This window comes from Coturnix japonica, chromosome 2, assembly GCF_001577835.2.
Source record: "Coturnix japonica isolate 7356 chromosome 2, Coturnix japonica 2.1, whole genome shotgun sequence".
Taxonomy (NCBI): Eukaryota; Metazoa; Chordata; class Aves; order Galliformes; family Phasianidae; genus Coturnix; species Coturnix japonica.
This window is the reverse complement of record NC_029517.1, coordinates 13,188,318-13,210,252: the sequence shown is the minus strand read 5'-3', so window position 1 is coordinate 13,210,252 and position 21,935 is coordinate 13,188,318. Positions and strand designations below refer to the sequence as shown.

General features: G+C 39.9%; 1 protein-coding gene across 10 annotated transcripts in view; it reads right to left on the bottom strand.

Moving 5' to 3' along the window:
* ZNF438 (zinc finger protein 438) overlaps positions 1-16,553 on the bottom strand; it is a 41,471-nt gene extending 24,918 nt beyond the window's left edge. For 5 of the 10 annotated variants that reach the window (XM_015853176.2, XM_015853177.2, XM_015853178.2 and 2 more), the window contains exons 1-2: positions 16,053-16,418; positions 13,738-13,791 (exon numbers count right to left, since the gene is read on the bottom strand). The gene's annotated coding sequence lies outside the window, so the exon portion shown is untranslated. Of the gene's footprint in view, positions 1-13,737; positions 13,792-16,052; positions 16,420-16,489 lie in introns of those variants that run through there. The other 5 variants (XM_015853169.2, XM_015853172.2, XM_032443049.1 and 2 more) reach the window with 4 other exon arrangements.
* Between the last annotated feature and the right edge of the window lie 5,382 nt (positions 16,554-21,935).

The following is a 21,935-nucleotide window of genomic DNA, read 5'->3' as shown; positions in this document are numbered from 1 at the left end:
ACTTACACATACTCAAAATGTATTTGAATATCTCATATAACACAGCCATAAAATTCTATTACAAGTTTAACGATTAAGGCAAGAACATATTCACCTGCACAAGGTCACCAAATGAAGCCTGAAATATGGCACCGAAATCTTACAGAATCATAGCTGGCCTTGAAATTACATGAAAACTAAATGAGAAACAATCAATCCCTAATCACTACTTCTATTTGTATTACAGTATTTTAGGTTACTTGGACACTGATTCCCTCAGGGGAGACTAAAAAAAGACACAACCTCTTGTGCCATTCAGGAAGGATTTTGTACAGGCCTTTTCTTATTTTAATGAAGTCTGGAGATGTCATTAGCACTCACATTAGAAGACAGATAACCAACACCTGATAAAAATTCAGCAATCAAAAAACCACTCCAGACTTTCAAGGAGAATTGTCTCTGTAAATCTGACTCAAATAACAGTACCGGTTTTGTCTTTACAGCTCCAAAGCTGAATAGTACTAAATTTTGCCACGTGATGTAAAGCGAGCATCATTTACAGTTGTTTCTGTAAGATTTCCGCTAAGAAATTTCTTAGAAAGTCAACCAGATAACTACAGAAAGATACAATCTCTACCCAATAAAAACATCCACATTTGTGCAGCTATATCCACCACACAGAAAATACAGTACATTTTTAATAAGTAACTTCGAAGAGTCTTATTTGCAGACTTAAACAAAATAAGCACTCAAGAGCTGTAAAGAAAAAAATAAAAGGAGCAAACCAGTACATGGCAAAAATGAGAAAGTGAGATGGCCAACTTGGAAGTGGCTGATCAATTAACAGACTAGCTAGGCCGAGGTGATATATACTCCCAGTATGTTAAAATCCTAACTGCCTACCAACTAATCTCTTTTAAGATGTTTGGTTGTGCAAGATTCTAAAAAAGAACTTACCTCTATCATACACTTTACCTCTATCATACACATGTCTATGATCAAAGTACAACAGATTCTAAGGCCTCCTGATGCAAAAACTAAACCGTATCATACATTATATTAAGGACTGCTCTCACTGCTTTTGCGCTACACTGATCCTGCCCCCAAACTATGTCTACAGCACTGCTAACTCAGACTGTCAGTGTTTCATTGCTAAGGGCCTTTTTTCTGGGTTTTAGTTGTGTTTTCTTGATTATCTTGATTGTTTACAACACTATTTACTTGAGAATAATAGCCTATGTTCTGCAAACATGATAAACCAGGAAGTGGGACTGAACTCCTTAACACTGAGATTTGGAACTTAACAAAAAGAGCATGGCTGTTATCAGCTTTGTTTTGCTCACTAATTTAAAACACAGTACCACAAAGGCTGTTAAGAAGCAACTTAGCTCCCTCCCAACCAACTCCAGTGTAGCACCTTACATGTTAATGAACAATCATTTGTTTCTCATTTAGACGAAAAGAATTCTAAACATACAACCAATGTATTCAAAAATTTTATTGCAAAATTAATTTCGATTAACTTCGACAGCTGAATAATCGGACTTCAGCCACAGAGCCCTTGCAAAGATTGTACCAAGAGAAGCAATTGTGCAGCTGTGTGCTCAGAACATGCACAGGCAGCAGCATACTCCCTCCCTGCTGTTGCACACCCAAACTGTTATATTCAATCCTAACAGAGAGGTTCCACTGTTCAGTCTACACTTTTTGCTCTTACAGTCACATTCATCTCTTCCTTCAGGAAAGGAGACATTGCTTTGAGTTCTCCTGCATGGAACGCCCTGATTCCCCGGTTGTGAGCTCCCAGCAGGATGATGCAACTGACATCAACCGCTGGGCCAAAGGGACTGAGACATTATTTCTTTCAAGAACAAGCAGATCATGAAATAGTATTATTATTTTTGTTTCAGTCAACATGGTATAAATACATTTCCTAATACCAATCATAGACAGACCCAAATATTCCACAGGCTTGTCTACATTTGAAGATACTGCTTGATTGGTTAGCAACCAGAAGCAATACTAAATAGTGTCTATTGCTCAGAATGGAGAGCCATTGGCCACACAGTATACAGGACAAGATCTGCAGACAAATCGTATACCCAAATTCTATGATTTACTTAGATGATATCTTCTGTAGGATTAGTTATTGTATGTCTGCACAATGTTACTAATAAAACATACCTTATTAAAGAAAGTCTTCATGCAGATAAACACGTAAAGAATAAATTGAGTTTTAACCTGTCCTATTCCACTGCCTTCATTCAATTCTACTGTGTTCTTTTTATGGTGTAGATAATCCTTGCTAATACTATTTTTCCATTTTTGTATCCACTACCCTGTTAGCTCTTTGAAAAAAGAAAAACTTAAATACACAGAGCTTCAAAGACTATTAGATACACTTAATGAAGTGTCCCCCAAACATGTTCATGGAGAAAAATATGTGAAATAAACGAGTCAAAATTATTCCTGGATAACATCCAACAACCAGCTGTGGTGCTCAGACTATGCTAACCCTGGGAACATTCTTCTTTCTCCCTGGGCCTCCAGCTTTGCATTCTGTTCCTAAGGATATTTGTATTCCTAATTTACTAGTTTGATCTCAATCTAAGCAAGACCAAACTAAATTAGTACTTCAAGAGTAAAAACAATTAAGCATGACCAAGATTTTAAAGCAACCAGGCTTTTGTGGTCTGACAAACAGTAGATTTTCAACCATCCTCAGAGAACTATTTATGGGACACCCATAGTGCTTAAATCATTTCAATCCTTGAAATTCAGAAACTGAAGTTCAATTGGCTGAGCAGAAAGAAGTAAATATATTTTTGGCTAGTGGGACTAACTCCCATTTTATTGCCAAAAGCAAACCTCAGTAGTCATATTGAATGCCTCTAAATTTCAGTACAGTTTAAATTATTTGAGACACTGTGTAAGATGCACAAATAGAGTTAGGAAAGGCAATGCTCACCTTCCACAGTATCACAAGGGGGAAAAAGCAGCTCCTATAACAATACCAGCAACAGAAGAAAGGCTGTACAAAATACGATTCTGATGCATAGCACAACTAATGTGTAAGGGAAAAAGGGACCTAGTGACAAAAAGCATAGGAAAGACTGAGGTACTAACATAAAGTTACCAACAACAGAGAAAGATGCAGTTCAGTAAGAGAATACTACAGACAACTGGACATGAACAAAACCATAGGATTATAAAGGATGTGTCCAAGAGTGCTAGGGGAGCAGAAAAATATCACTGTGAGGATGCTCTCTAACATTTAGAAATAATAGCATAGCATTAAGGGACACTCACAAAGAGTGAAAAATGGCACACAGCATATTTGTCTCCAAGATGAGCAAGAAAGAGAGGCTGGGGAACTGCAGGCCAGTCTTGGTCCTCAGCAAGTTCACAGAGTAAACCCTCCTTAGAGCCATTTTCAGCCACGTGAGTGACAAGGAGGAGGCTGGGAACAGTCAACACAGATTTCTCAAGGGTAAATCATCCCGTCACAGAAAGAACTAAGTGAGAGCAGAGGGCACTGCTCATCCTGGCTACAGAAATGCTTTTGAGATGGTGTCCCGTAGTATCCCCTCAGACAAAATGGAAAGGAACATATCAGGAAGCAGATGCATGGAAAACTGGCTGGACCATCAGGCTAAGGGTTCATAAAGGTTCTGAAGTAAATGCTCATTAAAAATGTTTTAAAACACAAATTACTTGGGTCCACTACCATTTTCATTAGGAATCTACAATTTGGTTTCATTTATCATTTTGTTTTTCCTGCAGTAAGTACCAGAAATACACAAGTCTGGACAACATACACAGTATCTCACAGATTTAGAAAGGATTTTTAATATGGAAAGAATATTATTGAATTTATTGCTGTAAAAAAAAGAATAAACAAACAGTCTCCCTTGCAGCAAAGCAGAAAATCTTACATACCAATTTCACTTTCTACAAAGTTTACTGACCTTTCACTGATAGTGAAATAACTTAAAATCTGTGCTGAACATTTGGTATTTTTTACGTGCCAACTTTATTTTGTTCCATCAAATATTCATTTATCCAGCCCAAATACACAGAGCTGCAGAATCCAGAAGAGGGTTAAGGAGCTCAGAGGGCTGGAGCACTCTCCTACAAAGAAAGGCTCAGGGAGCTGGGCTTGCTCAGCCTGGAGAAGGCTCCAGGGAGACCTTACAGCAGCCTTCCATTACTTAAAAGTTGCTTATAACAAGATGGAGACTGACTTTTTACATGGTCTGCTAGCAACAAGAAAATGGGGTATAGCTTTAAGCTAAGAAAAGGGAGGTTTAGATTAGGTGTCAGAAAGGAATTTTTTACTCAGAGTGTGGTGAGGGACCAGAATAAGTTGCTCAGAACTATTGTGATGTCCCATCCCTGCATATGTTCAAGGCCAGGTCAGAGGGACCCTAAGCAGCCTGATTTGGACAGGGTGGCAACTCTGTCCACAGCAGGAGGGTAGAACTAATAGCCTTTAAAGGTCCCTTCCAACCTATGCCATTGTATGATCCTAAGAAACATCATTTTTTGTTTTTTGAAGGGGTAGGGGATATAAAAAAGAAATTAATAAGGTACTAACTGTGAAAGTAAATGGATGAACTGTGAAAGACATTTTCTACTTTTCTTCTACAAGACTTTTGGATACACCAGTTTACTTACTGCATGTTTTATTGTATGCAGGCCTCATGATCCATAGCATGTAAATGTCAGTGATTGTGCCATAAGTCTGGACTTAAATAACTTTAAAAAAAAAAAAAAAGAAATGTGCAAAAGCACTGACAAAGAGTTCCACTAAAAACCACATTCCTTTGATTAACCTAAAAAAAATACGCATTACCATTGACCACAGATGAATAGGTAACTCATTTATTCAGTATTTCAGGCTTCATAGATATATAATTTGTAAGTATTTGCACCACTGTTCACTGCAGTAGCTGTAACATTTGCTGGATGTAAAAATGATGAAAATCCACAGAATGGAAACCAAATTCATTTTATACAGATGGAAAAATGAACTTTAAGTTCCTGAAATGCAGAGCTTTAGACAGGATTTTTTAAAAGAAGCCACCAGTAAGTAACAAATCTAGAGAATATATATTCTGATAGATAACATAGAAAGCATAAAACTACTTAAAGCATCAGACCACACGGCAAAAATAGAAGTCTATCTACATGGAAGATATAATGTATTTCTGTTCCCTAACCCCTTTCAAATTGTAAAATATTTTTATTTTCAAAACTGGTCATCTAAAAGCATACAATTAGAAAGCCTTAAAATACAGACAGCGCTTCTGTGGTTATTTCATCCCAAATGTTAAAAATTTTATGACTCTTCATTCTCCCTTGGCACAGAACAAAATACCTACAGGTCTATCCTTATGCTTAAACCACTTCTCTTATTCAGCTAAGACAGCAGCATCTAAATGCGGTCAGCTGTGCAGTAACACTTAGTATTAGCTGAGCCTACCAGGCATCTTATTCCTATATTTATCTACAAGGAATAGAAAATATTTCACTAGTCAATAATAGCTGCAAATCAGCTATCAATATATTTGTGTGCTTCCTTTACATGGTCAGAAATAACAGCTATCTGGAATCTTATTACAGTATTGCAAATATGAATAAATTGCAGACAAGTTTGTTTTGCCTCCAAACAATCAGTGCCTCCACATTTTACGTTTAGCAAAACTCTGTGAGAATACTCACTGAATTCATGTTTTGTGAATCTTGAAAACTTGGAACTATTAAATATTAGAAGTGGGAAGCGTATCACCAGTACCCACGTGTATTTGTGTCCATCTCAAAAGAAAACCACACTGGACTTTGTGCCTATTGTGAGTGTGACAGTACTCCACTAGCCAACTTATGAGAGTAGGAAACATTCTCATCTCATTGAAAAATTACTATTTTCAGTGCCAGGTCTTTAAAGCACAGTTGGTTCTGTCAGTGTATTATCTTATTTTAAAAGAGTTTATACAGAAATCATGCCCATTTCATTTTTTAAATGAAAGATGGCAGCTGGTGGGGATTTTTTTGTTTTGTTGTTTATTTCTGTTGTTTTTCCTCTCCATAAAATCGCACTCACACCATGAGATTCCAGCTGGGCAGTATAACTGTAGAGTTTGTTGTCTCAAGAACTAACCGCAGTCTGACATGCTGGTCTGTTCTTCTCTTCTTCCTTGCATACGTTCTGACAAACTCAAATTTGTTTCAAGCTTTTCAGGTCAAATATTTTCTCTTTCAGGTAATACAGTCAGACAGGAGAGTACTTCTTTCTTCTAAACTTTGATGCATAAAACTCTTATTTTCTACCAGGAAAAGATGCAGGGCAAGACATACCACAATGAACCATACCCACACTGCCCAATTTTACAATACTCCAACCAACATTACATTGTCAATATTTTATAATAAGTATTACATAAAAGGCCTGAATGTTTTGAGAGAAAATATAGCGATTAATTCAGTATGTGTACATTAAAATAAAGAACAGCACAAATAACTGCAGCGTGTCAGGAAGCATTACTGAATAAATGCAGTAAGCAGATAGGTGGAATTAAAACATGGTATGTAAATAATACATTATGGCAGAGCTCTGCAAAAAGACCTTGTGCATGCTTATATTTAAGAACAACGATTATAGTCAAGTCACATAAGAATACTAGTGTTAATGTATTTACATATAAATATGTACAGATGTGTGTAAATATAGTGAACCAAGGAAGAAGCATAGAATGCAGTCTGAAATGCACAACCTAATTTGCAATCCATGATGCCAAACTCATGTAGGTAGCTCAGCAAAAACATTATCTATAAAAGAGACCCTGAAAGGCAGTTTTGTTCTGATTTTATTCCATCACAAGCAGTATGCATTGAGATTTTCTCATTGGTGGATATAGAGCTGCTTCTGAACTAGGGCAAATCCCAGAAAACAACAACAACAAAAAAAGTCTATTATTTGTTTTATGCACCAGTGGTAAATAACATACCCCTATCAGAATGCTAATTAATAATTTAGCAGTACTTGGAGCATACATGATAAAGTATTAAGTCACTCAAATAAACAACAAAAAACCTGCCCTCAAAGATCTAGTCGAGCAGCACTCCACAACTGAACTTCAGTTCGTGAACATGGAAAGTGAGGAACCACTGCATCTAAAACCCAAATGTCTGCAGTTCTATAAAAACACACACCACTACACTCGATGTGTGTTACATTTGTTTACATGTTACTTTTTATAGCTCGCTTCAAACTGAGCCACTTAATTGTGCCTTAGATAAGTTAAATGGATTAATGACTATCAAACCCTAGGAATATTTATGCACCTTGTCATAACAGTAATTTACATGTCTCCTCAAGGAGAGAACTTGTAGAACTCTGAATATAAAAGCACAGTTGAGTAAATTGTCTGAAAGCTCAAGAAGCTCATCTAATTCTGATTATTCCCTAATTTCATGTTAGCTTGCTAAAACCAATCACCCTTTTCTCCATACTGAATACATTAATCTTAGGTCCAGTTCTTCCCTGCATCACAGCTACAAACATCACCTAGGATGGATGACTTCAGTACAGTTGCACATATTTTCAACTAACTCTGAGTTCGTCAGTGTTTTCCTAATATAAAGTCAAAAGGAAGCTGTTTGGAAAGAGCTTGAACCAAAAGCACTTCCCAGCTGTGCTTGTTGCACAGGAAGCTCAGAATACAACACCAACCTGATGCATTAGGGAAGCCCTACATGTAGATGGAGTTCCATACGAAACCTCAGGCACATGGAATTCACTTGAAGGTAATGATAACTAACTGACAAACTGTTTAATTTCAAGACACCAGCAGTACCTCCTGTCTGTTCAGTCACATTCATTTAGTGCTCCTTGGTTTCTTGATTAGTTTTTCTATTCTTGTGGATTTTCCCTCCCACCTTCATCTCCTTTTCTAGTGTGTTCATGCTTTATTCTAGGCTCTGTTGGTAAAAACCTCCAAATTCAACAGCAAATACACACATACCTGGCAGCCATGTTACCAACTACATGACAAAGAATGCAGTTAAGAACCGGGCCGAACACCTACTGCATCCCAGTTATAATTCAACCATTAACTTCAACATCTCCTGATAAAAAGATGTTCTCATTAAAATACACTCATCCTTCATTAGCAAATCAGCAGTTAACAGGAACACCCCCTGGCCTAACTTCTACTTATACAATACCAACGTACGAGAAGCTAAGAAACGTTGCTATTTATTACCTTTATTAATTTGTGCCCCACTGAGCTGACACACAGTTATGCATCCACCACACTTCAGACAGCCACCGTTACTATCACCACCCCACATCTTTCTGGATGTTGTGAGAAAGTGGCATAAAGGTCACAGAGAGCAGATCACACAGGCATTCTTACAGGTGGTTGCTCCAAACAAGAGCTGAAGAATAGTTTAAATGCAGCACCTGGAGGAATTCAATGCCTTGCAGAACAGAACACTGCAGTTCCCACACCACTGAAGCCAAAAGTTTTCTGCTCTATGCACATACTTATATTAAAAAGGAAAATAATACTTTACTTACTGCTTACATACCAAATTGAAAATTAGAACAAATATGAGATAACTGAACTATACGTTGAGGAGAGAATCAAAGAGCAGCCTCATTTTTTTTTTGGCAAGATAAACAACTACAGCAAAGAATTCAAATGAAAAGGAAAAAGAAATCCTGGAAGCTCGACTAAGTAGTTCTACATTTAAACCACCTTAAAACCATTTGGCAGTTACACAGTCAGAAGTGAGACGCTACAGTCAAGATCTTTCTTATATCCTAACCTATTTTCTAAAAGAATTAAGAGACGAATCTTTAATGTGAACTAGAAATCGTTCAAGATTCAGCAAATTCTAAACCCACTCACTTTGCCTGTCACAAATTGAGATGCTAAATCTGTGAGGCTGATGTGATACCTTATTATTTTTTTTAAAAAGATTTCTCCTGGGTTTGCACAGCAAAGAACGAGTATGTGGCCTATCTTACACAGGAAGCAGAGATTTTTATCCTTAAAAACAGGAGGTTCGCCCACACGATCACCTGGGACAAACTTGGCCAGTGCACGCAGGCTAGAAGGTTATAGGAGCCTGGGAATGTTTAACATCAAGAAAGTAATTACAGCCCAGCAAGATCAGAAGGAATTACACAGGAAACGTGAACAGTAACCCTTTCATGCCAAAAAAAAAAAAAAAAATCATGAAAAAATGAACTCTCTGCTGCCAAACTCTGCGGCTCTACAAAACCAATTGTAAAACGCAGGAATGGAAAAATCACTGCATATTACTAGGCTATAAATTCCCAACGATGTGATAAAGCCGTACTTCCAAGAACAGAAGAAAACCTCTGGCCTTTCTTGTTGCCATTCACATACCGTATAATTAAAGCTCAGAAGAAAAATGAAAACATTTCAAACACTATGTAAAAATGGGCAATTGCCTCTTCTACATTTTTCCTTTTAATCTGATGCTGACCAAACAGTCTCCTCCCTGGAAGGTGGTCACACATCTTGTTCTTATTTAGTCATAGGAAACTTGCTTCCAAAACAAACAGTGCATTATCCAAGCAAGAATACCAGCTCTCTCAGTTATCTACTTCACAAAAATGAGTCTCCCAAAACCTGAAGTAAATCCTATAGCTCAGCGGGATGGCTTCTAGCTGTCCTATGCACTTGATTGTAAAGGTCTTTATTCTCTAGAGACGCAGAGAGAATTTGAGTAGTCTGGCTGTAGCTCAATCCAGTTCCAAAGCCTCCAAGCCATGATGGAAAGTGAGTATGATCACACATACATATTCTTCATAGACTCACAAAAAATTCCACCTTAAGAGATTCTAGTTTTTTAAGCTCACACTAAAGAAAACCGTACTACCTTGTATCTATTGATAGATAATACCATGAAGTATTAGCAAATAACCCTGACAAGCAATAAAGAACCAAGTATCAGAGCTCGTATTAATTTGTTGATTAAAAACTACAGTGGATGTATCCTCATGACATTATACAAAAATAAGTTCCTGTACGGAGGGAACACTTGTATGCCCATAGGAGTTGTACAAGTGATCTCCCCAAAAAAGGAATTTAAACAATAAATCACTTAAGCGCCACATGCTTCCTTGGTTATCATTGAAGTTACAGATCAGAACAGCGCTACCACCATGATCACACCTTGTGTATGATGACTCAGTTATTACAAGTCTTTCTTTTCTCAACTACTCTACATGATTTACATTCTGTTTCCTTTTCCTTGCTTTCACTTCTAAGATAATCCATGGTCACCACTGGCTCTGCACGCAGAGTGAACTACTGCAAGACCAACACCTATGTGCAGTCACTCATTCAGTAGAACCACTAAGGAAATAAAGCTTATGGAACATAAAATATACAAAAGCAAAATACAAAAGAAACACATGAAAATGTCTAATAATGGCCATGAAATCGGGGCAGCAAGGAACTAAATTAAGGCCAAAAAGTCATTGCTGAAGTCAAACTTAGTTCTTCAACTCATTACTGCCATTTTGTTGGAAACAAAAGAAAATATAGTTGTTTTGTATTACAGATTTTAATATCTAAGTTTTCCCTTGTCTATTTATCTGCAGTGCAAAAATACTGAATTGTTTTCCAAAACACAAATCATCTGCTCTGGATAGAGCCCAGATTGCTCTAAACTCAGTGGGAATTCCACAACAAGCTTCTGGAGACACCCAAGAGATGCAACACTTTGCAGGCAGAGAATTAGGGCAACTTGCTCTGCAGAACTCTGACATCAAACTGCAGCTCTGGTCTTGGCACAGCACTCTCACAAGTCAGAAGAAAAACTGTACCCAGCTTCCATTCAAAATGCTGCAGCTAAAAATCAAGCTGGTTTGCCCTGTTTTCTTACAGCAGTACATCTACTCTGCTAATCAGCAGAAAATATGGCAAGACTCGTTCCTAAATCTGAACAGTATACTCCAGTCATGATCTTATTAGCCCTACAAAGCAAGTATACTACATATCTTACAGATACGATGCTTCTGGCAACTCATTCTGCTATAATAATTGCTTTAAAAAATAAGACTTATTCTGTATGTTGTGATTGTATGCAGTGATCGGGATACATTCCTCTACTTCCAATCCCATCCCTTCTGAAAATGATAAGGGCTGCTACAGTCACCACTAGACCACAAACACCCAAAGCAGGAGGCAGCACGGCTTTATAAAACACAAGATAAAGGAAGAGCATCTCAAGAAAAATCTGCAGATGTATTGCTAACCTCCTCTCCAGATTACTGTACAAATAAATGACACTTTTTCACTACAGGAGAACAAATCCCTCAGGCTCCACTAAGCATTAAGTACATCATTATACATGCACGGCAAGGGAGAGTTGGCACAACTCTCAAACATAGCAACCTGTGATCAAAATCACTGCAAATTAGACCGCGGTTGTGTTCTCATCATCTCTAGACTGCACAGTGGCAATAGGTGCTCTTGAAGCACAGGCAGACAATAAGCAGAGAAAAAAAAACAAAGATAATTGAGATAGACAATCAATTGTTCCACCAGGTACCAAATTAACACAAAGCACATTCAGAACCGGCCTCTTTACCAAGGCCAAGGTAAAATATTGCCAGTCTTTGGAACAAGAGAAAAAAAAAGCCATGCAGCTTTTGAAGCATTCTGCTCATGACCAAAGTGCAATAGAGAAACCAATGCAACCACCTTCCCCAGGATCCCACACACATCTGGCACACGTTGGTTTATGGAAGGGCTGGCACCGGGCACTGCTGGCTTCTGAACAAATACTTTAGAAAAAGGGATGACCTCCAAGAAGTAAAGCAAAGCTGACCATTTAGATGTTCCTACCATACAGAACATTTCAAGCTGACCATTATTTTAGGCTTATCCCCATCACAGTACCTCTTAATTACTGAAGTTTTTCTGTCTTGATGGGGGGAGTTTCCTGTTTAAGACTCATACAGAGAAAATGCTGTAGTATAAATCTTGACTGTTCAAAGCCAGGAAAACGTCCCACAGGCCACTAAGGCTTCTCTTTAAGGCAAGTTCTCCATAATTACAGTATCAATTATAATTTCAGAGGTACATTTTGCTTTATAAATAAACTCTCCACTATTTGAGCTGTGGGAAAGCACACCCGTGTCAACGCACCATCCCTGCAGCAAAGTAAGTTTTGAACTGAATACCAACTCTAATGTTACAATATAGATACTAGCAGGGAAAATTAAGAGGAAAATTTCCCCGTCACCTCCCCCCAAATTCCCACGTGCTTTCTGAACCCTTTTATTGCTGTCACAGCACCTCCCTGACATTTGCTCTTTGCTGCTCTAGAGCCAAATGCAGTAAGTTTCAGTCAGTCTGTTGCTAACTACACTCAAAAGCAAAAACTGCAGCCTCCATTAAATGGGATGAAAACAACAGTAATGGAACAAAAAGAACAGTTCAGTGGGAATGAGCAGGAGCTGATTCTGTAGTCTTTTCCTGCTGAACGCTGCTTTTGATACTTTCCTACATTTAGGTTTGCATTTGAGTTTGATAGAAAACAAAAGCAAATATAACTTCCTGGACTTGTCACCATGCCAGTCTTCTCTCTTGATGTGGTTCAAATTGACAAGGGCTCAATGTTACTGCCTACAAGTTCTCAGTGTCCCCACTGATGAGAAGATCAAAGCAGTAAATGGACGCTCCTGAGAGAACAAGCCATGGTACCTAAAGGGGATTCCGCTGCACTGTGACCTGATGCAGAGGCAGACACACACAGACCAGTGAGATGCAACCACCTTTTCTCCTGTAATCAAACTAGGGACAAACTGAATTCTTTTACTCACATCACCAATATGTGTTCCAGATGTTTGGATGTTCTCAAACACAAATTATCCAGAGAATGCAGAGCTCACTTAGGTTTCTGCCTTTTTTTTTTTTTTTTTTAAATAAAAAAAGAAGGCATTTAAAATAATTCCTACAGATATTTTGATCTTCAGTTATCAATAATGTCTGACTTGATGTGGGAGACTGAGCATAGCAAGATTTCTCTGACTAACCTGCCAAATTCAATCAAACAGGTAAAACTCCATGAACTCTGAAGCTACCTGGTAACCCAAACCAAGTTTATTGATACTGGAAGGTGAATGTGTCAGGCATGGTGCTTTTTCCCCCCCACATCTCTTGCATCTACTTGAATCAAACACTGTCTGAGCTCACTGTCCAGCTCCACAAACTGTGATAACATTTCCTAAAATGTTTAACTTTATGCTATAAATACCCAGGAAAATAATCCTCTAAAATAGACTTTAGAACATCTCCCACACTCAGTTAATCAGCTTATTAAGAACAAACCAATACCTGCAAGTACTGTACTATGGTAAGTCAAAAACGCATTAAAATGAGCAAACACCAAATAAGATGCAAGACGAATTCCACCCTGTTATTCATGTGCTTTCATGAAGATCAGTGGTAATGCAGACCAAACAAGAGACGACATATTCCTTAAAGTGGTATTTGGAGAATAAAGAACCTTTTCACCAAGACAGCAAGAGACACTGCAGCTTACCAGAGCCAAAACGAGGTAAGCTAGATAAATCTATCATTGGAAATTGGTTCTACTTGTGAAATTAAAACTCTACCTCACAGAACACCATTAATTTGCACTTAAATACTGAGCAAAACATTCCAATACTCTGCAAGGATACTTACTGCATTCTTTCAGAGTACCCACCTTGCACATCCTGATCCTGCTACGGCCAATGAAGTATTTCATTCATCTTCATTCCTGTTTCAAAGAAGAAAGACCCAATATCTCAACAAATGTATTTTGCAAAGGTCAGGACATCATATTAAATTACAAACAAAGGTACATGTTTAAGAAAGCAGTAAATAGACAAGACTCCTCCTAAAATGTGTTTGTTCTTAGTAGGGGCCACACAACCCCACGTCCTTTGAGGCTTATCAAACATTTCCCATAATTTAGGTTACAAGACACAGTAATAAATGCTTGAATCGACATTGCTGAGATAACTGTAGGTAAGCACCTTCCTATGTGACCATTTCCTTTTAAAACTCTAAGTTCCTGTAACTGTAATAACACTGCCAGCAAGTTTCCTTCACAAGTTATGTTTTCACTATTTGATCATTTTCCTTTGACCTGACGATATCTATCTCACCAGGTTCAAACACTGGTTCAAACACAAAACTATCACCATTTTCTCACAAACGCTTCAAACACTAAGCCACATCACTGAACGTGCACATTAAAAGCACATACATATGACATTTACTAACCATACCCGAAGTCATATGTGGCAATGTCAAAAATCTCATCATATGCTGTCACTGCCATTGCTAGTTCCAATATTCTCACAGACTGGAAGATAAATAGGAAACTCCACCAGAACTACTACTAAAAATAAGTAGATATGGTGAAATTAGATTAAAATGAAACAAAAAAGCAACTGAGTATCTTGGCTTCTGACTGGCAAACCAAGCTGCGCTCAGCTAACGCTGTGATCCAGGGGAGTTGTATATTTACCCTACTTTAGCCATCTCCGTGATTTTATTACATAGTACTTATACCAATGCTCATATCAAGTTACGAATCTATCAGCGTAAGCAAATCCGTGACTGTAACTTCTACACTAAGCCAGGTGAGCTGCAGGGCAGTTATGAGGCTGCTGACTGAGACTCGGGCTCCTAACACAGCTCCAAAGAGATCACACAGATCACAGAATGACCCGGGTTGGAAGGGACCTCAAGGATCATGTAGTTCCAACCCCCCTGCCTGGCAGGGCCACCAAACATACACCTTTACTAGATCAGGTTCGCCAGGGCCCCGTCCAACTGGTCTTGAACACCTCCAAGGACGGGGCATCCACAGCCTCCTGGCAGGCCTGTTCCAGGCCTAACCACTCTCCTAGTGAAGATTCCCCCTAACATCCAACCTAAATTCTTCCCCTTTTAACTTAAAACCATTTCCCCGTGTCCTGCTATTGTCAACCCTTTCAAAGAGTTACAGTGAGGAAAGGACTGCAGCTTTTTGCTTGGCTCCTGACTTGATGGGGAGAAGACTGCCAATAGAAGGCAAGGTGTATCCCACAGATCCCAGCTCAGGCACTGAGAACTGGACAGCCTTCCAGCAAACGTGACCATGGAGCAGGACAAAGTGCAGCCAGCCTCCAGCCTTCCTCACGCTTCTTCCACATCTGCCTCACCGAAGGCAGCATTACAGCCCTCCCACAACACTTCTAGGCAGCCTTCACGCACTTCCTTCTTTGCTCTTCCAACGCCAGGCACGCAGGATCGCTCAGTGCTTGGGATCACAGAATCACAGAATTGTAGGGGTTGGAAGGGACCTCTAGAGATCATCGAGTCCAACCCCCTGCCAAAGCAGGCTCCTACACCATGTCACACAGGTAGGCGTCCAGGTGGGTCTAAATATCTCCAGAAGAAGGAGACTCACCACCTCCCTGGGCAGCCTGTTCCAGTGCTCCGTCACCCTCACTGTAAAGAAGTTCTTCGCACATTCGTGCGGACTTCCTATGCTGTACTTTCATCCCATTACCCTAGTCCTATCCCCGCGCAGTACTGAAAAGGACCAGCCTCACCACTATGGCTCCCACACCTCAGGTATTTAAACCTGGATCAAGTCCCCTCTCAGCCTTCTTTTCTCAAGGCTAAACAGACCCAGTTCCCTAAGTCTCTCCTCATAGGGGAGATGCTCCAGACCCTTCACCATCTTTTGTGGCCCTCTGCTGCCTCTTTCCAAGAGATCCCTGCTTTTTTGTACTGGGGAGCCAGAACTGGACACAATATTCCAGATGAGGCCTCACCAGGGCAGAGTAGAGGGGGAGGATCACCTCCTTTGACCTGCTGGACACGCTCTTTTTTAAGTACACCCCAGTATGCCATTGGCTTTTTTTGGCTGCCAGGACACACTGCTGGCTCATGGTCAATCTGTCGTCCACCAGGACGCCCAGGTCCTTCTCAGCAGAGCTCCTCTCCAGCAGGTCTTCCCCCGATACGGGATAAGGTCATTACCTCGTTAACACGAAGCCCCGAGGAGCTGTGGAGGTGACAGGCCTCAGCCCCATTCGGACACAAGCCCTCCGCCCCGATCGCATCTATTTCCACATTTCCAAGGCCGGGCGCTGCCGGGGTCCGGAAGGAGCGTGGGATGAGTTAGTGATGGCAGCACAGCCCGGAGGAGGCGGCACGGTTTGATACGACGGCCAGGCCTGGATCCGGGCACGGTGCTCACGGGATCTCACCCCGCGCAGCACTTCCGCGCCGCAGCTCCAAGCCCGGCCCGGCTAAAGCACCAGCCCCACCGCAACCCTCCGCCCCGCCCGGCTCCTTGTCCAGCCTCAGAACCGCCCGGCACCGCCGGCTCCTGAAGCCGGGACACGGAGCGGCCCCAGCCCCGCCTCCACCCGCCCCGTTCCGCGGTTCCCACCGCGCGGGGGAAGGGAACTTACCTTCACCGACACGGCGTGACGTCACGGCCCGCCCGGCGCAGGCGTAATGGCGGCCGTGGCGGGAACGCCGGGCGGCTTCGGCCTGTGGTGGTTGGTTCCTGTGCGCCGCCCTGTTGGTGGCTGGTGTTTGTTGTGGTGGCTGGTGTTTGTTGTGGTGGCTGTGCTCACAGAACACAATTACAAAGCCTATGACATACAAACTCAGTGTATGCGCTGAGATTTTGAACCACAAATGAGACATAATTACCGCACGATGGTTGTTGATGCATTTACCTGCCACCTGAAGAGACACCAAATATTCGTTCTGATGTGCTAATGTGTTTGTGCCTTTAGCAGCTATTAGTTTTCATTTAAATACACCATGAAATACTACAGCGAGTTTATCTTTGTCTGGTGAAAGAAGATAACTGATGAGGATATCACTCAGACAATATAAACTTCCACTGTAGGCTATTCGCTATTCACAGAAAAGATCAGTTCCTTCTAATAGAGTATATTAGTTTTCCTCAAACCACACTTTGTGATAAGCTATAGAAACTTTGTAGCAGTGGTAATGAATTTTAATGTGGAATGTCGAGTTTTAAAACAGAATACTGGGAAAAAGACTTCCTGGCAGCTCTTGCTGAAGATGGTATTTTGTGTGGAAGAGCCCCTCTACATATTGGGAAAGTAATGTACAGTATAAACTTGCACTACTTAGAAGAGCATTAGTAGTTGAGAATAATGAAACGGATTAAAAATAGGTGTACATAAGCTCACGTACTTTTCTTGCATTTAGCAGTGGTATATTTTCAGAATAAAATCAAGGTGTTTGTGTAGTAATACTTTTGCCATATATCAACACAACTAGAAAGGCCAATACATTCAGCTGCAGTTTCTCTCCTGAAGCCTCAAGTGGATCAGTGATGTAAGTTTCTGTTTCTCTCTGACTATAAGAGGAGCCTAAGGCTGCTAGCTCAAATTGACAAATCCCACCTCTTCAGCAGTCAGATACCCTCAGTGCAATGGGATGGCTGCATGGAGGTTTTCATCTAGTCATTCTGATCTAACCTTAAAACTGAGTGCGCAGTGAGACTGGGACTGAACAAAGATGCAGACATTACGCACAGCATGGACTTCAGTCTGCTTAAGGGGAATAAGATGGATTTGCAGGAGCAGGTAGAAGGAGGAAGCATCAAATTTAGGGATAAGAAGCATAACAGTCTTGCACACAGTCCCCACAATAAAAAAGAAGTAAGCACTTGGCAATTACTGACTCACTGAACCTTTTCTTGCTTATGTATTCTCTTAAAACACATTCAGAACATAACTGAAAACTGTATCATAATGCGTAAGTGTCAAAATAATATTGGTTGGCATTTCCTAACTTCTCAGGCTGTGATTTCACAACCTCTAATATTCATTCAAGCTACTTTTTGTGTTGTAATATGAGTAAGGCCAGAATTCATATCCATAGTAGAGAGTAAGTACATATTTACTTACTCTCTAGTACTTCTTATTATTCTTTTGAGGTGACACTTTCAAGAGCTTCTAAGAAACTGTAAAGTAAGAAGAATATGTCTTTGAACTGGTTTTGTACCAGCTTAGAATGACTGATTTTTCCAAGACAGCAATAGATTTCAGCAATGTGAAAGGTTTGAACGATGATGCTAAGTAAAAATTGTTTAAAAAAACCCACAAACTGCTTGCTCTGAAGTGTTCATTTCATTCCCAACAAGTTGATCTCTATCCTGCAAGGTAATAAAATACTGTGACAAGCCAAGAACACATCGTTCTTGTCTCTTTTCTTGTTTTTCTTAATGAGAAGCCAAGGAAACCTGAATGACTGAGAGAAAACCTGTGAGCAGGAAGGAGTAAACTCACTTCTCTCAGCATCACTTTTTCTTTTAAAGGTTTTGGGTGATTTTGTTGTAGTTTTGGTTTTGGTTTTCTGGTTTTTTGGTTTTTTAGTTTGGTTTGGGTTTTTTACTACAGTCACAGAATGAGAAGGCTCTGCAAGGAACCACAGCAATGGGAAGGAATGAGAAAAAGCAGCACTGCTTGGAAATGGCAAACTAGGAGTCACATATAAGTACATGGACTAAATAAAAACAGCAAAAATGGTAGGACAGAAAAAATGAAATAATAGATATGTGGGGAAAGCAGGCCTTAGCAAGCAGAATAAAGAGGAGAAAAATGGAAACTGCAAATAGATACAAGATAAGTGGAAAGGATAGAAACGGAAGATTCAGCAGTAGCAATGTTTTGTGCTCGTTTGGAAGACAACTTCCAGAAGGGCAGAACAAATTACAATTAACAAAAGGCTTATAAAACTTGTTGTTCCTAAAAAGCAGCTAAAAGAACACTTGAAAAATGTGCAAGCTGGTCAGCCAGCCCAGCTGCTGCTGCTGTGTGTCCTAGGGGACAAGCAGTATTTTGTAAAACATTGCTTGTACCACTTGTTAATGAAGCCTGAAAAGAGGGACAAAAACTGGAAGACTGAAAACACCTCTCAACTATGGCCTTTTTTTCCCATAGAAAATGGCCTTGTAATTGCCATCCAGTAAATAATACTTCATAAATATTTTTTCTACAAATGACGGTGGATAATTCTGTAGTTAGAGAAATATTAAATTATTTTTGCTTAGAATTCTGTGTTAGTTCGTAAAACCGTCACATTGATAATGAAGAGAAACCTCATCAAGTCATAAAAATGAACTGCTTGGGCTGAAGCAGTGGCTGGAACAGGTTCTTGCAGAGAGGATTTCTTTTCATTTTAACATCAAGAAATTCAAAATACCTCTTAAACTGGATCCCTCTTGAAGTATTCCTACATGTAATTTATTTCATTTTAAAGAAATCTTTCAAGCGCTTTCTCTATATGGAACCCACAAAGTAAGTATAGATACTTACCAGGATGACATGCACTGTTCATTGCTGGTGGATATGCGTAACAGTGGTGGTGACTGCATTGAAAAGTAGTGCTTTATAGCTGAGAATTTGCTCTATCAAGTAGTGTTACTGTGCTCTTTGTATCTGTTGTGGTTTCCATGGAATCAAACACAAGGCCTTAGTTTTAGTGCAACCTGATAATTTGTGTAGTGATGTTTTTTGCTGTTGTTGTTTTTTACCATTACTGGCAGTTCTGCATTTCTACATCCCTTGGCTCAGTGTGCCTTACTACACAGGAGAGTTAGAAATTCATCTCCATTTACTTGGTTGCCTGCAGCATTTGTATAGCTCGCAGTGAAGCGAGGTCGCTGAGCTAGAGAACTGACTTACCATCAATTCTCAAGTACATATGGCATCACACTGTCATTCCTGGCACGTGGAGCATGACGTTCTGTCCCACAGTGGCCAGGTATATTACCTAAAGTTTCTGTTAGAGTCACATATGTCATTCCACATTTAATTAGTAACATCTTTCACATCATTGCTTCTACATGGCAGTTTTGTTTTGTTGTTTCCATGAATACATCTACAGCCTACAAAGAGAAGAAATTGAAGACCATCATCAAATGTATTTCTGGAAAACAATAACATGGAGTAAAGCCTGGGGAAGATATATTCTATACTCCCCAGCTGAATGCAAAACAACAAGGGAACCAGCTTTGGTCACTATGAAGTACAATGCACCGAAACATCATCATGTCGGACATCACCAGCAGAGTTTGGAGTAAACTTCTGGACACGACGAAGTGGCCTTGGGAAAAAATCTGACTTGAAGATTCATGGGGAAAGGATTTCAGGCTTTTAATTTCATACAAATCCAAAATAACTGAGCCCTGCAAGTAGTTAAAATACAGGAATCCTATTTCTATTTGAATAGTGAGCTTCTCTGTTGTGGGCAGGGACATGTTAAACAGTTAGTGAGTCACAGACCTCCTGCTATTTTGTCCTTAATGTGAAAAAATCAATCACCTTTTTATACAGCAGGCTTCAGATAAAACACACAGAGCCTTGGTGGTTATGAAAAGACTCCTTTTTTACCGAGATTTTGGTGAGAAGAGGAAGTTAAACAGAATTGTAACTTTTTTTGTGAGTTCATTTGAAGCGACAGAGGAGCTGATTTTCATCTACACCAAGGCCTTTGCATTAAGCTTAAATAACCTTAAATGGGTACAAGCTGTAATTAGAAGCTAGTCCCCTGTCTCTCCCGGCTTAAGGTATGTAAGGACTCCGAATCTTTACTGTCTATAGATGCAGCTCCAGGGGAAAAGCTCTGATGTCCACAGATTCAGCTCTAGGGAACAGTGACAGCCTGGCAGCAGCCCAGAAATACAATTAAACAGAAGTCTGTCTTCTGAACCCTCCTAAAATCTGTAGTTTGAAAGCATTCAAAATTTATTTTATTCTTTATAGTAGCCCTTTTCAAGGTTAATGTTGTACATACGTGCAAAACCAACTGGTTTAGTTTTTAATCAATGGTGAAGAAGCTTAATAATATTCCTAGTTCATTATCGGAACATTTTACGTACTTAACACATTTGCTATCATTTTATCCTTCGTATGTATCATATATATAAATACTGGTGCATTACAATTGTATTGAGTAAGGTCCGTCAAGAAAAAATCTGAGCTGTACTTAGTTAAGCAAATGTTTACGTTTTATTTATTAATTAGTCCAATGCTACATTTCAGAAGGCACATGTAAAAATAATCTAATACTCATATAGTAGATTGCGATCTCCAGTATCGAAGTTCTGCCAAGACGTGATTCTAGTTTTAAAATCAACAATAATGTGTTCTTAAAAGGATACCACGAGGCAGGAAAAGAGCGTCCAGCAGGAGCAGAATCCACAGACCTTGGTTTCCTGTGCACTTTCCCACCTCCATCACACTCAGGACCGTTCTGGCACATTAAGAAAAGAAGCCAGTAGGGCCTGTGACTGTCCAGCTCTTGACCACGAGGAGTGTAGCAGTGAGAGGAAGGAAAAGACAGTAATTCCGAACTGGGATTCTTCAGTAAGAATCCTGTGCCAAGACATCTGTGTCCTGAAAGGAAAGAAATGAAACCACTGTGGTAATTTGTCTCTTGGGTTAAGGGCAAAATATGTCACCAAGAGGATGCAGGATATCCTAGGGAATTCCTACCAGTTACAATCTGCATGGTAACAAGAACACAAATGAGGGGAGATATAATATTCTGACTGAATTTCTTAGCAGATGTAAGAAAGAAGGAAGGAGATGCCTGGCCCTGAGAAAACTGGTGGTATCTTCAGTACAAATTGCAGCAGAGGAGTGGAGCAGACCCTGGGTGCTATACAAGGGATGTATCAAAGTTGCTGGCAGGACCCACTGTCTGCAGGCCACAAGCATCATTTCTGAACTGAGGCATTACCTGTAATCTACCCCTGTGTCCCACCTCATTGGGGGGAGGGAGAGAAGTGAGTGAGCGGGGATTTTGCTTGGTGCAAACGATCTGGCTAGAAGTTCAGTTCATGGAATAAAGCTAAAGATAGAGTAA